This window comes from Cebus imitator, unplaced genomic scaffold (assembly GCF_001604975.1).
Source record: "Cebus imitator isolate Cc_AM_T3 unplaced genomic scaffold, Cebus_imitator-1.0 Scaffold246, whole genome shotgun sequence".
Classification (NCBI taxonomy): Eukaryota; Metazoa; Chordata; class Mammalia; order Primates; family Cebidae; genus Cebus; species Cebus imitator.
In genome coordinates, this window is record NW_016107561.1 from 3018840 (window position 1) to 3028265 (window position 9426).

The 9426-nt window shown below is 36.2% G+C and overlaps 1 pseudogene; it reads right to left on the reverse strand.

Annotated features, from left to right (window-relative positions):
• Window positions 1–1228: 1228 nt before the first annotated feature.
• Window positions 1229–5254, reverse strand: LOC108282620 (annotated as a pseudogene).
• Window positions 5255–9426: the final 4172 nt, after the last annotated feature.

Genomic DNA, 9426 nt, shown 5'->3' on the forward strand with positions numbered 1-9426 from the left:
TAAGGAAATCCAAAGATCTTAAGAAAGAAATATAAAGTCTCTTATATATATTGCAGCTAAATATATTTCAGTACTTACTTAAAATTCAAAGGGTGTCAATAAGGTCAAAGGGGCAAGGCATGGTGGCTCATGCCTGTATTCCCAGGGCTTTGGGAGGCCAAGGCAGGAAGCTCGCTGGAGCCCAGTAGTTCAAGACCAACCTAGACAACAGAGCAGGACGCTGTCTCAACAAAACAAAACTTTTTAATTAACCAGGCATGGTGGCACACACCTGTAGTCCGAGCTACTCTGGAGACTGAGGTGGGAGAATCTCTTAAGCCCTAGAGTTCGAGGCTGCAGTGAGCTATATGGTGCCATTATATTCCAGCCTGGGTGGCAGAGTGAGATCCTGTCTCTAAAAATTTTTTTTCAATTTAAAAAGTCAAAGGACATGAAGCACACCATTATCCAAATGTAGTACCCAAATATCTTCAAATACTAAAAAGTAATTTTTGGATTAAAGGTCTCTTGGGAGTCTGCATGCCTGTGCTCTCCTTCCATTAGTGTGAATAATCAAAAACTAACTGGATTTCAAGTGGAACATTTAAATTGACATCTTCTGGTGTTATTTCATCCAAATTAGCTTGAGAGAAAGAAATGTTGCAGACAATTGTATCACATCTCGCAAAGCTGCATTTAAATGATGTCTCATAAGCAAATGCCTATTTGACTTACATGAAAATACAAACTAATCTAGCTTACTTTGGATAAATGTAGATGGTTCTGCCACTTGATTGACTGTTAATATATAAAGGCTATAAACTATGTTTGTTTTAAATAAGAGAAATGAAAAAATATTTCATTTGAAATGTTTCCACTTAGATTTTAAATGCAAAACAGTTGTTTTCTCAAGCAAAACTTCAGAAAACAACTCTTTATCCCCTACTCAAGTAAATAGTATACATTTTAAAGAAGTCATTATCCAATATGAAAACACTTTAAAAAACTGCCATAACCTGGGAAACATAGCCCAGGCAACCTGTCTCTACTAAAAAAAAAAAAAAATTTAAATTAGCCAGGGGTGGTGGTACACGCCTGTAGTCCCAGCTATTCAGGAGGCAGGAGGCAGAGGCAGGAAGAACACTTGAACCCAAAACTTTAAGGCTGCAGTGAGCTATGATTGAGTCACTTAACCCCAGTTTGGACAACAGAGCAAGACCCTGTCTTAAAAAAAAAAAAACAACCCACAATTATTTCAAAGTTTCTATATTCACAGATCTTGAAGATAAAATTTAAACAAAATCCGTCCTTGAAATAAAATTCATCATTAGGATGATTCTACTAATCTAAAATGTTCATAATTTATCTTTAAAAAATGGCAAATTTATCCCAATTTGTTCTTATTTGAAAGGAGTATCTTCTATTTCACACCAAAAAAACCTGAATGTGAAGCCTTCTGTTCCCAAAAATACTGATTAACAAGCCCTGCTTATGGGTTAATTAAGAACTGCTAATATAGTGCTATTTCACTTCAGTCCATTCAAATAATGGGAATATGCTGCTATAATAAATTTTCCTATGCTGACAGCAGATGTTTTCTTGGTTTAAGAACAAAAAATGTCAAACATTCTTCCTAGTATTCTTGCCACACATATTTTTAATCAATTTTCTCCTCTGCTACTTAGCACCATTTATAAAAATGTAAGAAAATCTAACTCTTGGTAGATTTGGGTGACTCACTTTAACTGTGTCCCCATGGTAAGACTCTTATAGACACAATGACATTGTCTTTCTCAGTTTGATATATCTTATGGACACAGAATTACAGGCATACCTCAAATATACTGCAGGTTCAGTTCCAGACCACTTTTATAAAACGAATATTGCAATAAAGCAAGTCATGCAAATTTTTTGGTTTCCCAGTGCATATAAAATTATGTTTACACTAAACTGTAGTCAATTAAGTGTGTAATGATGTTATGTCTAAAAACACAATGCACATACCTTAATTTAAAAAATACTTTATTGCCAAAACATACTAACAATCATCCGAGTCCTCCGCAAGTCATAATTTTTTTGCTGGTGGAGGGTCTTGGCTTGATATTGGTGGCTGCTGCCAATCAGGGCAGTGGTTGCTGAAGCCTGAGTTTGCTATGGTAATCTCTTAAGTAAGAAAATGAAAATTTAAAACATCAATTTACTTCTTTTCATGAAAGATTTCTCTATAATATGCCATGCTATTTAATAGTATTATTTTACTCAGAGTAGAACTCATTTCAAATTTGCAGTCAATCCTCTCAAACCCTGCTCTGCTTTGTCAACTAAGTTTATGTAATATTCCAAATCCTGTGTTGTCATTTCAAGAATATTCACAGCATCCTCACCAGGACTAGATTCTATCTCAAGAAACTACTTTCTTTACTCATCCATAAGAAGCAACTTATCTGTTCAAGTTTTATCGCAAGATTGAAATAATTCTGTCCATCTTCAGACTTACACTTCTAATTCTAATACTGTTGCTATTTCCATGATATCTACTATGACTTCCTCCACAGAAGTCTTGAACTTGGATGGACCTCAAGGTTAACCACGAGGGTTGGAATTAACTTACTCCAAATTTCTGTTCATGTTAATATTGTGACCTACTTCGATGAATTACAAATATTATTAATGGCATCTAGCATGGTGACTCCTTTCTCTAGAAGCTTTTCAATTGCTTTGTCCAGATTCATCAAATGAATCACTATCTATGGCAGTTATAGCCTTATAAAATACATTTCTTAGATAATAAAACTTAAAAGTTGAAATTTCTTCTTGGTGCATGTGCTGCAGTATAGATGTTGTATTAACATGACTGCTCTTTGTACATCTCCATCAGAACTGCTGGTTAACTAGGTGCATTGTCAATGAGGAGTAATATTTTGAAAGGAATCTTTTTCTCTGAGCAGTAGATCTCAAGAGTGGGCTTAAAGTATTCAGTAAGCCATGCCACAAACTGATATGCTGTCATCCAGGCTTTGTGATTCTCCTCATAGAACACAGGCAAAGTAGATTCAGCATCAATATTAAGGGCCCTAGGATTTTGTAAATGGTGAATGACTACTGGCTTCAACTTAAAGTCACCAGCTGCATTAGCCCCTACCATGAGTGTCACCCTGTCCTTTGACACTTTGAGCCAAGCACTGACTTCTCTCTAGCTATGAAAGTCTTAAATGATATCATCTTCTAGTAGAAGGCTATTTCATGTACACTGAAAATCTGTTGTTTATTGTAGACACCTTCCTCAATTATCTTAGCTAAGTCTTCTGGATAACTTACTTCAGCTTCTACATCAGCACTTGCAGCTTCACCTGGCACTTTTGTGTTACGGACATAGCTTCTTTTCTTAAACCTCATAATCTAGTAGCCTCAAACCTTCCTTTTTTTTTTTTTTTTTTTGGTACAAGTGGCAAATATATTCCTTTTTATAAGGGTTCCGCCAATGTATTTCAATAATGAAAGTATTTTGTTTTATTTTATTCCACTGTTGTTCATGGTTTGAGCCCTACAAACTTCCTTCCCTTTCAACTTAAAGGAAGCTGCTTTGTATGTAGCCACACACTCATCATAGTATAAAGATGGGATGGGATCTGCTCCCAAATCTTCTTAGGATTCAGTTCCTTGTTGGGCTCTCCAGGGAAAGCATCAAAAGTAATCCTGTCTCCATTAGGAGGGGCGAAAATTTCAATTTTCTCTGGTGAACAAGCACACATGACCATTGTTTGAGATAATACTCCCCTCATCTTTGCATGTTTCAGGTTACAAAGTAAAATCACTATCTGATTTTGCATCTGTTCAAGAACATGATTCTCCAGACCACTGACAACTATTCTTGATGAGACTATTTCCCCAGCCACTATGTCTTCTACATACAAAGAATCTGCATTTGGGTGTTTTCTGACAGTTATGATGCCACCAGTTCAAAGATCTATATGGCTTAGAGCTGGTGCTTCCTGCTATTGATTGTTGTTTCTTCTCCTTCTCTCCTTTCAATTATCTCTTTTGCTTTCTTTTCTTCTCCTGCACATCATTTTATCTCTTCTTTGATACCAGAAGATATGGTTGTTATTGGTGTAGATTGTATCACATTTTCAGAAACCATATAATTAGCATGCAGTGGAGTACCAGATGGAAATGGTATTTGCTTCATTCTGTTTTGAATTTCTGCCTGAATTAGCTCTTGTTTCAATTCAATGTCTTCCTTCAGTTTGGCATTTTCTATTCAAAGATTCTTCTCTTCCCTCAAATTTGCCTGCAAAATGACTTTCTCCTTAAGTAGCGCAACTTTCTGCTTAAGATATTCAATGATTTGATCCACCTCTGTACCCTTCTGCTCTAGCCTCTTCAGAACAGCATCATTATTTGCCATTTTTGCCAACAGACGGCAGAAAATCATGAAGCAGTGGACAGGGGTTCTGAGGCAGGCTCAGCAAGAAGCAGGTAGGGACAGCCACCTGCACACTATGGCCCAAACTTTTCTTACGAAGTTTTCTTACTTCTCTTGGCCTTCACAGTATTAAGTAAGTTAGGGCCTTACAATTAGGCTATGGCAAAAGGGAATATTGTGGCTGATTTGATCATCTATTCAAACCAATAGAACTTTCTCTATATCAGCAACAAAGCTGTTTCACTTCCTTATTATTCATGTGTTCACTGGAGTAGCACTTTTAATTTCCTCCAGGAACTTTTCATTTGCATTCACAACTCTGCCAACTGGCACAAGAGGCCTCATTTTCAGCCTCTCGCCTTTTGACATGTTTTCCTCACTATGTTTAATCATTTCTAGCTTTTGATTGAAAGTGAGAGATATGTGACTCTTCCTTTCACTTGAACACTTAGAGACCACTGCAGGGTTATTAATTGGCCTAATTTCAATACTGTTGTGTCTCAGAGGATAAGCAGGCCCAAGAAAAGAAAGAGAGATGGGGGATCAGTCAGTTGATGGAGCAGTCAGAATACACACATTTATAGATAAAATTCACTGTCTTCTATGTGTGCAGTTGGTGGCACTCCAAAACAGATACAATGGTAACATCAAAGACCACTTGTCGCAGGTCACCATAACAGATATAATAATAATGAAAAAGAAATATACACATAATATGTGCCCATAACAATTAAAAATTTTTAAACTTTTTAATGAAAACTTCTAAATATTACAATTACCAAAATTTGACACAGAGATACAAAGTGCCATGCTGTTAAAAAAAAAAAACAGTGCCAACAGATCTGCTCAGCACAGGGTCACCACAAACTTTCAATTTGTTTTTAAAAAATTCACACACACACACACACACACACACACACACACACACTATAGAACACAATAAAGCAAAGCACAATAAATGAGGTATGCCTACAGGTACCCCCAAAATTCATATGTTCAACCTCTAACCCCCATTACCTTAGAATGTGTTTATATTTTGATAGAGCCTTTAAAGATGTAATTAAGTAAAAATGAGGCTGTTAGGGTGGGCCCTGATTCAGTTTGACTGGTGTCCTTAAAAAAAGTAGAGATGAGAACATACAGAGACACAAGGGAAGGGCATGCACAGAGAAAAGGACATGTGATGCCACAGCAAGAGGGCAGCTATCTGCAAGCCAAAGAGAAAGACCTCAGGAGAAACTAAACCTGCTGATCTGATCTTGGACTGCCACCCTTCAGACTGTGAGAAAATAAAGTTTTGTTTTTAATTCACTCCATCTGTTGTATTTTGTTATGGCAGCTATAGCAAACTAAAACAGAATACATTGGTACCTTTACTTCATGTAACACTCAGGCTTCTACAATCCTGACATCCTGAAGGGAAAAAAAGGTATATCAAGTCACCAACTAAAATGTAGCTAAGAGAGTATGATAATAAAACAGGATGCTGAATATTTCAGAAGTTGGTCATTGGTTTCTAGAAGCTATACTAGTTTAATTCAATGTAATCCAATCCAGTTCAACCCAATCCAATAAAGTGGCTCTTTCTTTTGAACAACTCCAGGGATTCAAAGACAAATGAAACATGATTTTTACCCTATTTTCCTGTTAGTTTTTTAAAAGACGTATTTAAAAAGAGTTATGCTGTATACTTGTGAAACTATAGAAAATAGGCCAAATTGTTTTCTAATGCATCATTAAATGATAAAAGTATGTTATAAACACTATATGCAAAATGATCCTATTTCATAAATATGTACATGCATGTATAGTGTGAGTACATGTATTACACACTGGAAAAATCACAGGAAATGCACATACAAAAATGTTAAGAATTACTCTAAGTGGTACAATTATGGTGATTCTAATTTTTCTTTGCTTTGCTTATCTTTACTGAACATTTTTTGTTTTGGAAAAAAAATTATGAATTATAAAAATGATCTTACCCCAACAAAGGTAGCCTAAGACTGAAATTATACAACATTAATCCAAAAAAACTGAAGGGAGCAAATGGCTGTCAAGATTTTGGAATCTGACACTAAATTCTGTGAGTCTACTTATTTTTTATTGAGGTAAAATTTACATAACATAAAGCTAACCTATTGAAAGTATAAGTGAAATTTAGTTGTATTTAGAACATTCAAAATGTTGTGCAACCACCACCTGTATCTAGTTTCAAGATGTTTCATCATCCCAAAAGAAAATCTAATATTCATTAAACAGTCACTCCCTATCCCCTCCTTCTGTCATCCCCTGGCTACTACGAATGTGCTTTCTGCCTCCATTATCTATGCTGGATAGCCATATAAATGAAAGCCTACAATATGTAACCTTTTGTGTCTGGCTTCTTTCACTCACAACAATGTTTTTGAGATTCATCCACATTGTAGCATATCTTAATATTTTATTCCCTTATATAGCTCAATAATATTTCATTGTATGCATAAACCACATTCTTATCCACATTTTGTTCATCAGCAGATGAACATTTGGGTTGTTTCCACTTTTGGGCTATGACAAGAAATGCTACTATGGATATTAATGTGAAAATACATGTTTTTAATTCTCTTGGGCATTATTGCTAGGAGTGGAATGGCTAGGTCATTCCATAGTTAAGTATATGTTTAACTTTTTGAGGAATCCCCAAAATGTTTTCTACAAGAGTGGCTCCACCATTTTACATTCCTACCAGCCATTTTTGAGTGTTTCAATTTCTCAACATCCTCTCCAGCCCTTTTTATTCCACTCTCACCACCTCCTTTATTTTTATCATAGCCATCCTGGTATCTCATTAATATTGATTAGGCTATAACACTCTACATGCATCTGACATTTTGTTTATCCATTCATCAAGAGAGGAACATTTGGGTTTTTCCACTTTGGGCTGCTGTGGACATTCATGTGAAAGTTCTTGTGAAATCACGTAAAGAATCATGTAAGAAGTGCCTAACAATTGTACCAAGCTCTGTGATGAAATTTTTAAATAAAGTAATATTCAGTAGGAAGAGAGATAAGGCTAGGGTTATTTTAATTAGTCAATTTAGCCAATGCTAAATTTAGGACACAGGAGATGAAAGAGGAGCACATTAGCCCATTAAGTCCCTAGCGGATATCTGGTCTTAATGGGTAAGTAGGGGCTCACATGGTATAGTCCCTCTAAAGGTGGCCTACGCCATGAGATGAAATAATGAAGTTTCAATTCAATTAGGCATCCAAAAAGAAAAAAAATAGAAAACAGATTGACACCAATTTCAAGAAACATTCAATAAAATGTTATATATTGGTCACATTTCCTCAAAAAGAATTTTATGCATGCAATAGTAATCGGATGCAGCTTATACTCAATTTACACAAACAGTAGAAATGAATAATCCTTTGAAGGCTGCCATTTGCTTTTTGGAGCAAAGAAAACATGGTTCCAGATTTAAAAAATGGAAAAAATTACCATTGGTACTACCGTAAATGTCGAATTATTTTCAAAAATTAATCATACATGAAAGAAATAAAAAACAAAGAACTAAAACGCTACTGGCAGCAGACAGAGATTTTAAATACCACTAGGGAAAGGTAAGCATCTTCAGGCAACTACTAAGTTGCATCTCTAATAAATTTCAGGGGAATTTTACCACTTATGATCACAGACATATTTATATTTCCCCACTTTTACTCTCTTCAGTATTTCCTATTCTTTCTTGATTCCACCCTTTCTTCCCTTGCCTAAGCATTAAACCTGCCAGAAACCACTGACATTCACCAGCCTTTACACTGCAATCAAGGGCCAGAAATGTTACCATTTTGGAACAATGTTGATTACCTCTATATTCAGATTTGAGATATGATTTTTTAAAGCCCACTATTTTAGAAGGTTGCTTTAGGGAGACTGGTATCTATGGAAGCAGAACTTGATATTTTCTTGTCCAAGGGAGACTAACGATACCCCACACTGGAATATTTCTTCAAAGAGCCTAGGTGACCAGGTGAAGTATGGAACTAGGCTCTTAGTTGTCTTCCCTACATCTTTACCATGGATGCTGCAGTGCTGATGACGATGAGGTGAGGCTCCTTCAACAAGGAGAGTTTGGGTAGGAGAGAAAGATTATGGCCAATGCCACATAGCAGCTGAGAAATAGTTTGTTGATATGTCCAGAAATACACAGAGAGTGACATTGAAGAGATAACTAAAGGTCTCAAATGATTTATCAGGGACAAAAACAGGAACTTCAGATAATCAATGATAAAATTACTTTATTTGTATTAATCATTTAAAGTTTTGTGACATTCAGACTATGTTTGTTTAAAATAAGGCCCATAGGTTAGGAATTGAATACTTTCTGATAATCAGATTACACTCATGGCTATGCTTCAAGTACTAAAAATTATGTATCCCAGTCCCTACGCTTGTTCATGAAACAGGCTAATTTCTCTGTGGTACCATACTACAGAACTAGCCTCATTCTCTTCCCTGATGACAATCTCATCAAAAAACGCTAGTCTGGTGCCAGGCCTGAGTTAAACTACAATGCTGAAGAAGACGCCATGGTCTCTAAAACAAATAACAGATGTATTTCTCACACACTGGAAAGGAGTTTTATGAGCCAGATAGACACAGACACTGTGTGGATAAGGAGGGTGGTGGTGCATCTAACAGCCTCAGGAGTCTAAGATGGGAAAGTCAAGGTGACAAAACTGAAAAGTGAACAGATGGAAACATTCCATAGTTGTTCAGAACTTCTGCATGAGTTAGTTCCCAAAAAAAAAAGATGTAATTAAGTAAAAATGAGGCTGTTAGGGTGGGCCCTGATTCAGTTTGACTGGTATCCTTAAAAAAAGTAGAGATGAGAACATACAGAGACACCAGGGAAGGGCATGCACAGAGAAAAGGACATGTGATGCCACAGCAAGAGGGCAGCCATCTGCAAGCCAAAGAGAAAGACCTCAGGAGAAACTAAACCTGCTGATCTGATCTTGGACTGCCACCCTTC